Here is a 9,435-nt window from a genome sequence, read left to right as displayed (position 1 = left end):
TACTAATCCTTACTTGTAGTGTGGTTCACTTAATATGTCTACCGATTAAATCTTTATGCTAATCCTCTCTTGTGGTCTGGTTCCCCTAGCCTTATATATCTGCCAATTAAATCTTTTATACTTAATCCTCATTTGTGGTCTAGGTTCCCCTATATATATCTATAATTAAATCTTTTATACTAATCCTCACTTGTGGTCTAGTTCCCTATATATATATATATTAAATCTTTATACTAATCCTTTACTTGTAGTCTAGTTCCCCTATATATATCTATAATTAAATCTTTATACTAATCCTCACTTGTAGTCTGGTTCCCCTATATATATCTATAATTAAATCTTTTTTACTAATCCTCACTTGTAGTCTAGTTCCCTATATATATCTATAATTAAATCTTTATACTAATCCTCACTTGTGGTCTAGTTCCCCTATATATATCTATAATTAAATCTTTATACTAATCCTCACTTGTGGTCTGGTTCCCCTATATATATCTATAATTAAATCTTTATACTAATCCTCCACTTGTAGTCTAGTTCCCTATATATATCTATAATTAAATCTTTATACTAATCCTCACTTGTAGTCTAGTTCCCCTATATATATCTATAATTAAATCTTTATACTAATCCTCACTTGTAGTCTAGTTCCCCTATATATATATCTATAATTAAATCTTTATACTAATCCTTACTTGTAGTCTAGTTCCCCTATATATATATCTATAATTAAATCTTTATACTAATCCTCACTTGTAGTCTAGTTCCCCTATATACATCTATAATTAAATCTTTATACTAATCCTTCACTTGTAGTCTAGTTCCCCTATATATATCTATAATTAAATCTTTATACTAATCCTCACTTGTAGTCTAGTTACCCTATATATATCTATAATTAAATCTTTATACTAATCCTCACTTGTCGTCTAGTTCCCCTATATATATCTATAATTAAATCTTTATACTAATCCTCACTTGTCGTCTAGTTCCCTATATATATCTATAATTAAATCTTTATACTAATCCTCACTTGTAGTCTAGTTCCCCTATATATATCTATAATTAAATCTTTATATATATAATCCTGAAATCTATGTAGTCTGGTTAGTCCAGTTCCCCTATATATATCTATAATTAAATCTTTATACTAATCCTTACTTGTAGTCTAGTTCCCCTATATATATCTATAATTAAATCTTTATACTAATCCTCACTTGTAGTCTAGTTCCCCTATATATCTATAATTAAATCTTTATACTAATCCTCACTTGTGGTCTAGTTCCCCTATATATATCTATAATTAAATCTTTATACTAATCCTCACTTGTAGTCTAGTTCCCCTATATATATCTATAATTAAATCTTTATACTAATCCTTACTTGTTGTCTAGTTCCCTATATATATCTATAATTAAATCTTTATACTAATCCTCTCTTGTTGTATAGTTCCCCTATATATATCTACGATTAAATCTTTATACTAATCCTCACTTGTAGTCTAGTTCCCCTATATATATCTATAATTAAATCTTTATACTAATCCTTACTTGTAGTCTAGTTCCCCTATATATATATCTATAATTAACTCTTTATACTAATCCTCATTTGTAGTCCAGTTCCCCTATATATATCTATAATTAACTCTTTATACTAATCCTTACTTGTAGTCTAGTTCTATATATATCTATAATTAAATCTTTATACTAATCCTCACTTGTAGTCTAGTTCCCTATATATATCTATAATTAAATCTTTATACTAATCCTCACTTGTCTAGTTCCCTATATATATCTATAATTAAATCTTTATACTAATCCTCTCTTGTGTCTAGTTCCCATATATATCTATAATTAAATCTTTATACTAATCCACACTTGTAGTCTAGTTCCCCTATATATATCTATAATTAAATCTTTTTACTAATCCTCACTTGTAGTCTAGTTCCCCTATATATACCTATAATAAAATCTTTTTACTAATCCTTACTTGCAGTTTAGTTCCCCTATATACATCTATAATTATATCTTCATACTAATCCTCACTTGTAGTCTAGTTCCCTATATATATGTATAATTAAATATTTATACTAATCCTCACTTGTAGTCTAGTTCCCTTATATATATCTATAATTAAATCTTTATACTAATCCTCACTTGTAGTCTAGTTCCCCTATATATATCTATAATTAAATCTTTATACTAATCCTCACTTGTCGTCTAGTTCCCCTATATATATATCTATAATTAAATCTTTATACTAATCCTTACTTGTAGTCTAGTTCCCCTATATATATCTATAATTAAATCTTTATACTAATCCTCACTTGTAGTCTAGTTCCCCTATATATATATCTATAATTAAATCTTTATACTAATCCTCACTTGTAGTCTAGTTCCCTATATATATCTATAATTAAATCTTTATACTAATCCTTACTTGTTGTGTAGTTCCCCTATATATATCTATAATTAAATCTTTATACTAATCCTCACTTGTAGTCTAGTTCCTATATATATCTATAATTAAATCTTTATACTAATCCTCACTTGTAGTCTAGTTCCCCTATATATATCTATAATTAAATCTTTATACTAATCCTTACTTGTAGTCTAGTTCCCCTATATATATCTATAATTAAATCTTTATACTAATCCTCACTTGTAGTCTAGTTCCCCTATATATATCTATAATTAAATCTTTATACTAATCCTCACTTGTAGTCTAGTTCCCCTATATATATCTATAATTAAATCTTTATACTAATCCTCACTTGTAGTCTAGTTCCCTATATACATCTATAATTAAATCTTTATACTAATCCTTACTTGTAGTTTAGTTCCCCTATATACATCTATAATTAAATCTTTATACTAATCCTCACTTGTAGTCTAGTTCCCTATATATATCTATAATTAAATCTTTATACTAATCCTCACTTGTAGTCTAGTTCCCCTATATATATCTATAATTAAATCTTTATACTAATCCTCACTTGTAGTCTAGTTCCCCTATATATATCTATAATTAAATCTTTATACTAATCCTCACTTGTAGTCTAGTTCCCTATATATATCTATAATTAAATCTTTATACTAATCCTCACTTGTAGTCTAGTTCCCCTATATATATCTATAATTAAATCTTTATACTAATCCTCACTTGTAGTCTAGTTCCCCTATATATATCTATAATTAAATCTTTATACTAATCCTCACTTGTAGTCTAGTTCCCCTATATATATCTATAATTAAATCTTTATACTAATCCTCACTTGTAGTCTAGTTCCCCTATATATATCTATAATTAAATCTTTATACTAATCCTTACTTGTAGTCTAGTTCCCTATATATATCTATAATTAAATCTTTATACTAATCCTCACTTGTAGTCTAGTTCCCTATATATATCTATAATTAAATCTTTATACTAATCCTCACTTGTAGTCTAGTTCCCTATATATATCTATAATTAAATCTTTATACTAATCCTCACTTGTAGTCTAGTTCCCTATATATATCTATAATTAAATCTTTATACTAATCCTCACTTGTAGTCTAGTTCCATATATATATCTATAATTAAATCTTTATACTAATCCTCACTTGTAGTCTAGTTCCCCTATATATATCTATAATTAAATCTTTATACTAATCCTCACTTGTAGTCTAGTTCCCTATATATATCTATAATTAAATCTTTATACTAATCCTCACTTGTAGTCTAGTTCCCTATATATATCTATAATTAAATCTTTATACTAATCCTCACTTGTAGTCTAGTTCCCCTATATATATCTATAATTAAATCTTTATACTAATCCTCACTTGTAGTCTAGTTCCCTATATATATCTATAATTAAATCTTTATACTAATCCTCACTTGTAGTCTAGTTCCCCTATATATATCTATAATTAAATCTTTATACTAATCCTCACTTGTAGTCTAGTTCCCTATATATATCTATAATTAAATCTTTATACTAATCCTCACTTGTAGTCTAGTTCCCCTATATATATCTATAATTAAATCTTTATACTAATCCTCACTTGTAGTCTAGTTCCCTATATATATCTATAATTAAATCTTTATACTAATCCTCACTTGTAGTCTAGTTCCCTATATATATCTATAATTAAATCTTTATACTAATCCTCACTTGTAGTCTAGTTCCCTATATATATCTATAATTAAATCTTTATACTAATCCTCACTTGTAGTCTAGTTCCCCTATATATATCTATAATTAAATCTTTATACTAATCCTCACTTGTAGTCTAGTTCCCCTATATATATCTATAATTAAATCTTTATACTAATCCTCACTTGTAGTCTAGTTCCCTATATATATCTATAATTAAATCTTTATACTAATCCTCACTTGTAGTCTAGTTCCCTATATATATCTATAATTAAATCTTTATACTAATCCTTACTTGTAGTCTAGTTCCCCTATATATATCTATAATTAAATCTTTATACTAATCCTCACTTGTAGTCTAGTTCCCTATATATATCTATAATTAAATCTTTATACTAATCCTCACTTGTAGTCTAGTTCCCCTATATATATCTATATTAAATCTTTATACTAATCCTCACTTGTAGTCTAGTTCCCCTATATATATCTATAATTAAATCTTTATACTAATCCTCACTTGTAGTCTAGTTCCCCTATATATATCTATAATTAAATCTTTATACTAATCCTCACTTGTAGTCTAGTTCTATATATATCTATAATTAAATCTTTATACTAATCCTCACTTGTAGTCTAGTTCCCTATATATATCTATAATTAAATCTTTATACTAATCCTTACTTGTAGTCTAGTTCCCTATATATATCTATAATTAAATCTTTATACTAATCCTCACTTGTAGTCTAGTTCCCTATATATATCTATAATTAAATCTTTATACTAATCCTCACTTGTAGTCTAGTTCCCCTATATATATCTATAATTAAATCTTTATACTAATCCTCACTTGTAGTCTAGTTCCCCTATATATATCTATAATTAAATCTTTATACTAATCCTCACTTGTAGTCTAGTTCCCTATATATATCTATAATTAAATCTTTATACTAATCCTCACTTGTAGTCTAGTTCCCTATATATATCTATAATTAAATCTTTATACTAATCCTCACTTGTAGTCTAGTTCCCCTATATATATCTATAATTAAATCTTTATACTAATCCTCACTTGTAGTCTAGTTCCCCTATATATATCTATAATTAAATCTTTATACTAATCCTCACTTGTAGTCTAGTTCCCCTATATATATCTATAATTAAATCTTTATACTAATCCTCACTTGTAGTCTAGTTCCCCTATATATATCTATAATTAAATCTTTATACTAATCCTCACTTGTAGTCTAGTTCCCCTATATATATCTATAATTAAATCTTTATACTAATCCTCACTTGTAGTCTAGTTCCCTATATATATCTATAATTAAATCTTTATACTAATCCTCACTTGTAGTCTAGTTCCCTATATATATCTATAATTAAATCTTTATACTAATCCTCACTTGTAGTCTAGTTCCCTATATATATCTATAATTAAATCTTTATACTAATCCTCACTTGTAGTCTAGTTCCCTATATATATCTATAATTAAATCTTTATACTAATCCTCACTTGTAGTCTAGTTCCCCTATATATATCTATAATTAAATCTTTATACTAATCCTTACTTGTAGTCTAGTTCCCTATATATATCTATAATTAAATCTTTATACTAATCCTCACTTGTAGTCTAGTTCCCCTATATATATATCTATAATTAAATCTTTATACTAATCCTTACTTGTAGTCTAGTTCCCTATATATATATATATCTATAATTAAATCTTTATACTAATCCTCACTTGTAGTCTAGTTCCCCTATATATATCTATAATTAAATCTTTATACTAATCCTCACTTGTAGTCTAGTTTCCTATATATATCTATAATTAAATCTTTATACTAATCCTCACTTGTAGTCTAGTTCCCCTATATATATCTATAATTAAATCTTTATACTAATCCTCACTTGTAGTCTAGTTCCCTATATATATCTATAATTAAATCTTTATACTAATCCTCACTTGTAGTCTAGTTCCCCTATATATATCTATAATTAAATCTTTATACTAATCCTCACTTGTAGTCTAGTTCCCCTATATATATCTATAATTAAATCTTTATACTAATCCTCACTTGTAGTCTAGTTCCCCTATATATATCTATAATTAAATCTTTATACTAATCCTCACTTGTAGTCTAGTTCCCTATATATATCTATAATTAAATCTTTATACTAATCCTCACTTGTAGTCTAGTTCCCTATATATATCTATAATTAAATCTTTATACTAATCCTCACTTGTAGTCTAGTTCCCCTATATATATCTATAATTAAATCTTTATACTAATCCTCACTTGTAGTCTAGTTCCCTATATATATATCTATAATTAAATCTTTATACTAATCCTCACTTGTAGTCTAGTTCCCCTATATATATCTATAATTAAATCTTTATACTAATCCTCACTTGTAGTCTAGTTCCCTATATATATCTATAATTAAATCTTTATACTAATCCTCACTTGTAGTCTAGTTCCCTATATATATCTATAATTAAATCTTTATACTAATCCTCACTTGTAGTCTAGTTCCCCTATATATATCTATAATTAAATCTTTATACTAATCCTCACTTGTAGTCTAGTTCCCCTATATATATCTATAATTAAATCTTTATACTAATCCTCACTTGTAGTCTAGTTCCCTATATATATCTATAATTAAATCTTTATACTAATCCTCACTTGTAGTCTAGTTCCCTATATATATCTATAATTAAATCTTTATACTAATCCTCACTTGTAGTCTAGTTCCCTATATATATCTATAATTAAATCTTTATACTAATCCTCACTTGTAGTCTAGTTCCCTATATATATCTATAATTAAATCTTTATACTAATCCTCACTTGTAGTCTAGTTCCCTATATATATCTATAATTAAATCTTTATACTAATCCTCACTTGTAGTCTAGTTCCCCTATATATATCTATAATTAAATCTTTATACTAATCCTCACTTGTAGTCTAGTTCCCTATATATATCTATAATTAAATCTTTATACTAATCCTCACTTGTAGTCTAGTTCCCTATATATATCTATAATTAAATCTTTATACTAATCCTCACTTGTAGTCTAGTTCCCTATATATATCTATAATTAAATCTTTATACTAATCCTCACTTGTAGTCTAGTTCCCCTATATATATCTATAATTAAATCTTTATACTAATCCTCACTTGTAGTCTAGTTCCCCTATATATATCTATAATTAAATCTTTATACTAATCCTCACTTGTAGTCTAGTTCCCCTATATATATCTATAATTAAATCTTTATACTAATCCTCACTTGTAGTCTAGTTCCCTATATATATCTATAATTAAATCTTTATACTAATCCTCACTTGTAGTCTAGTTCCCTATATATATCTATAATTAAATCTTTATACTAATCCTCACTTGTAGTCTAGTTCCCCTATATATATCTATAATTAAATCTTTATACTAATCCTTACTTGTAGTCTAGTTCCCTATATATATCTATAATTAAATCTTTATACTAATCCTCACTTGTAGTCTAGTTCCCCTATATATATCTATAATTAAATCTTTATACTAATCCTCACTTGTAGTCTAGTTCCCCTATATATATCTATAATTAAATCTTTATACTAATCCTCACTTGTAGTCTAGTTCCCCTATATATATCTATAATTAAATCTTTATACTAATCCTCACTTGTAGTCTAGTTCCCCTATATATATCTATAATTAAATCTTTATACTAATCCTCACTTGTAGTCTAGTTCCCTATATATATCTATAATTAAATCTTTATACTAATCCTCACTTGTAGTCTAGTTCCCCTATATATATCTATAATTAAATCTTTATACTAATCCTCACTTGTAGTCTAGTTCCCTATATATATCTATAATTAAATCTTTATACTAATCCTCACTTGTAGTCTAGTTCCCCTATATATATCTATAATTAAATCTTTATACTAATCCTCACTTGTAGTCTAGTTCCCTATATATATCTATAATTAAATCTTTATACTAATCCTCACTTGTAGTCTAGTTCCCCTATATATATCTATAATTAAATCTTTATACTAATCCCACTTGTAGTCTATATATATATCTATAATTAAATCTTTATACTAATCCTCACTTGTAGTCTAGTTCCCCTATATATATCTATAATTAAATCTTTATACTAATCCTCACTTGTAGTCTAGTTCCCCTATATATATCTATAATTAAATCTTTATACTAATCCTCACTTGTAGTCTAGTTCCCCTATATATATCTATAATTAAATCTTTATACTAATCCTCACTTGTAGTCTAGTTCCCTATATATATCTATAATTAAATCTTTATACTAATCCTCACTTGTAGTCTAGTTCCCCTATATATATCTATAATTAAATCTTTATACTAATCCTCACTTGTAGTCTAGTTCCCCTATATATATCTATAATTAAATCTTTATACTAATCCTCACTTGTAGTCTAGTTCCCCTATATATATCTATAATTAAATCTTTATACTAATCCTCACTTGTAGTCTAGTTCCCTATATATATCTATAATTAAATCTTTATACTAATCCTCACTTGTAGTCTAGTTCCCTATATATATCTATAATTAAATCTTTATACTAATCCTCACTTGTAGTCTAGTTCCCCTATATATATCTATAATTAAATCTTTATACTAATCCTCACTTGTAGTCTAGTTCCCCTATATATATCTATAATTAAATCTTTATACTAATCCTCACTTGTAGTCTAGTTCCCTATATATATCTATAATTAAATCTTTATACTAATCCTCACTTGTAGTCTAGTTCCCTATATATATCTATAATTAAATCTTTATACTAATCCTCACTTGTAGTCTAGTTCCCTATATATATCTATAATTAAATCTTTATACTAATCCTCACTTGTAGTCTAGTTCCCCTATATATATCTATAATTAAATCTTTATACTAATCCTCACTTGTAGTCTAGTTCCCCTATATATATCTATAATTAAATCTTTATACTAATCCTCACTTGTAGTCTAGTTCCCTATATACATCTATAATTAAATCTTTATACTAATCCTTACTTGTAGTTTAGTTCCCCTATATACATCTATAATTAAATCTTTATACTAATCCTCACTTGTAGTCTAGTTCCCCTATATATATCTATAATTAAATCTTTATACTAATCCTCACTTGTAGTCTAGTTCCCTATATATATCTATAATTAAATCTTTATACTAATCCTCACTTGTAGTCCAGTTCCCCTATATATATCTATAATTAAATCTTTATACTAATCCTTACTT

The sequence above is a fragment of the Tachypleus tridentatus genome, chromosome 7 (assembly GCF_004210375.1).
Source record: "Tachypleus tridentatus isolate NWPU-2018 chromosome 7, ASM421037v1, whole genome shotgun sequence".
Taxonomy (NCBI): domain Eukaryota; kingdom Metazoa; phylum Arthropoda; class Merostomata; order Xiphosura; family Limulidae; genus Tachypleus; species Tachypleus tridentatus.
The sequence above is the reverse complement of the archived record's forward strand: the minus strand, read 5'-3'. Positions refer to the sequence as shown.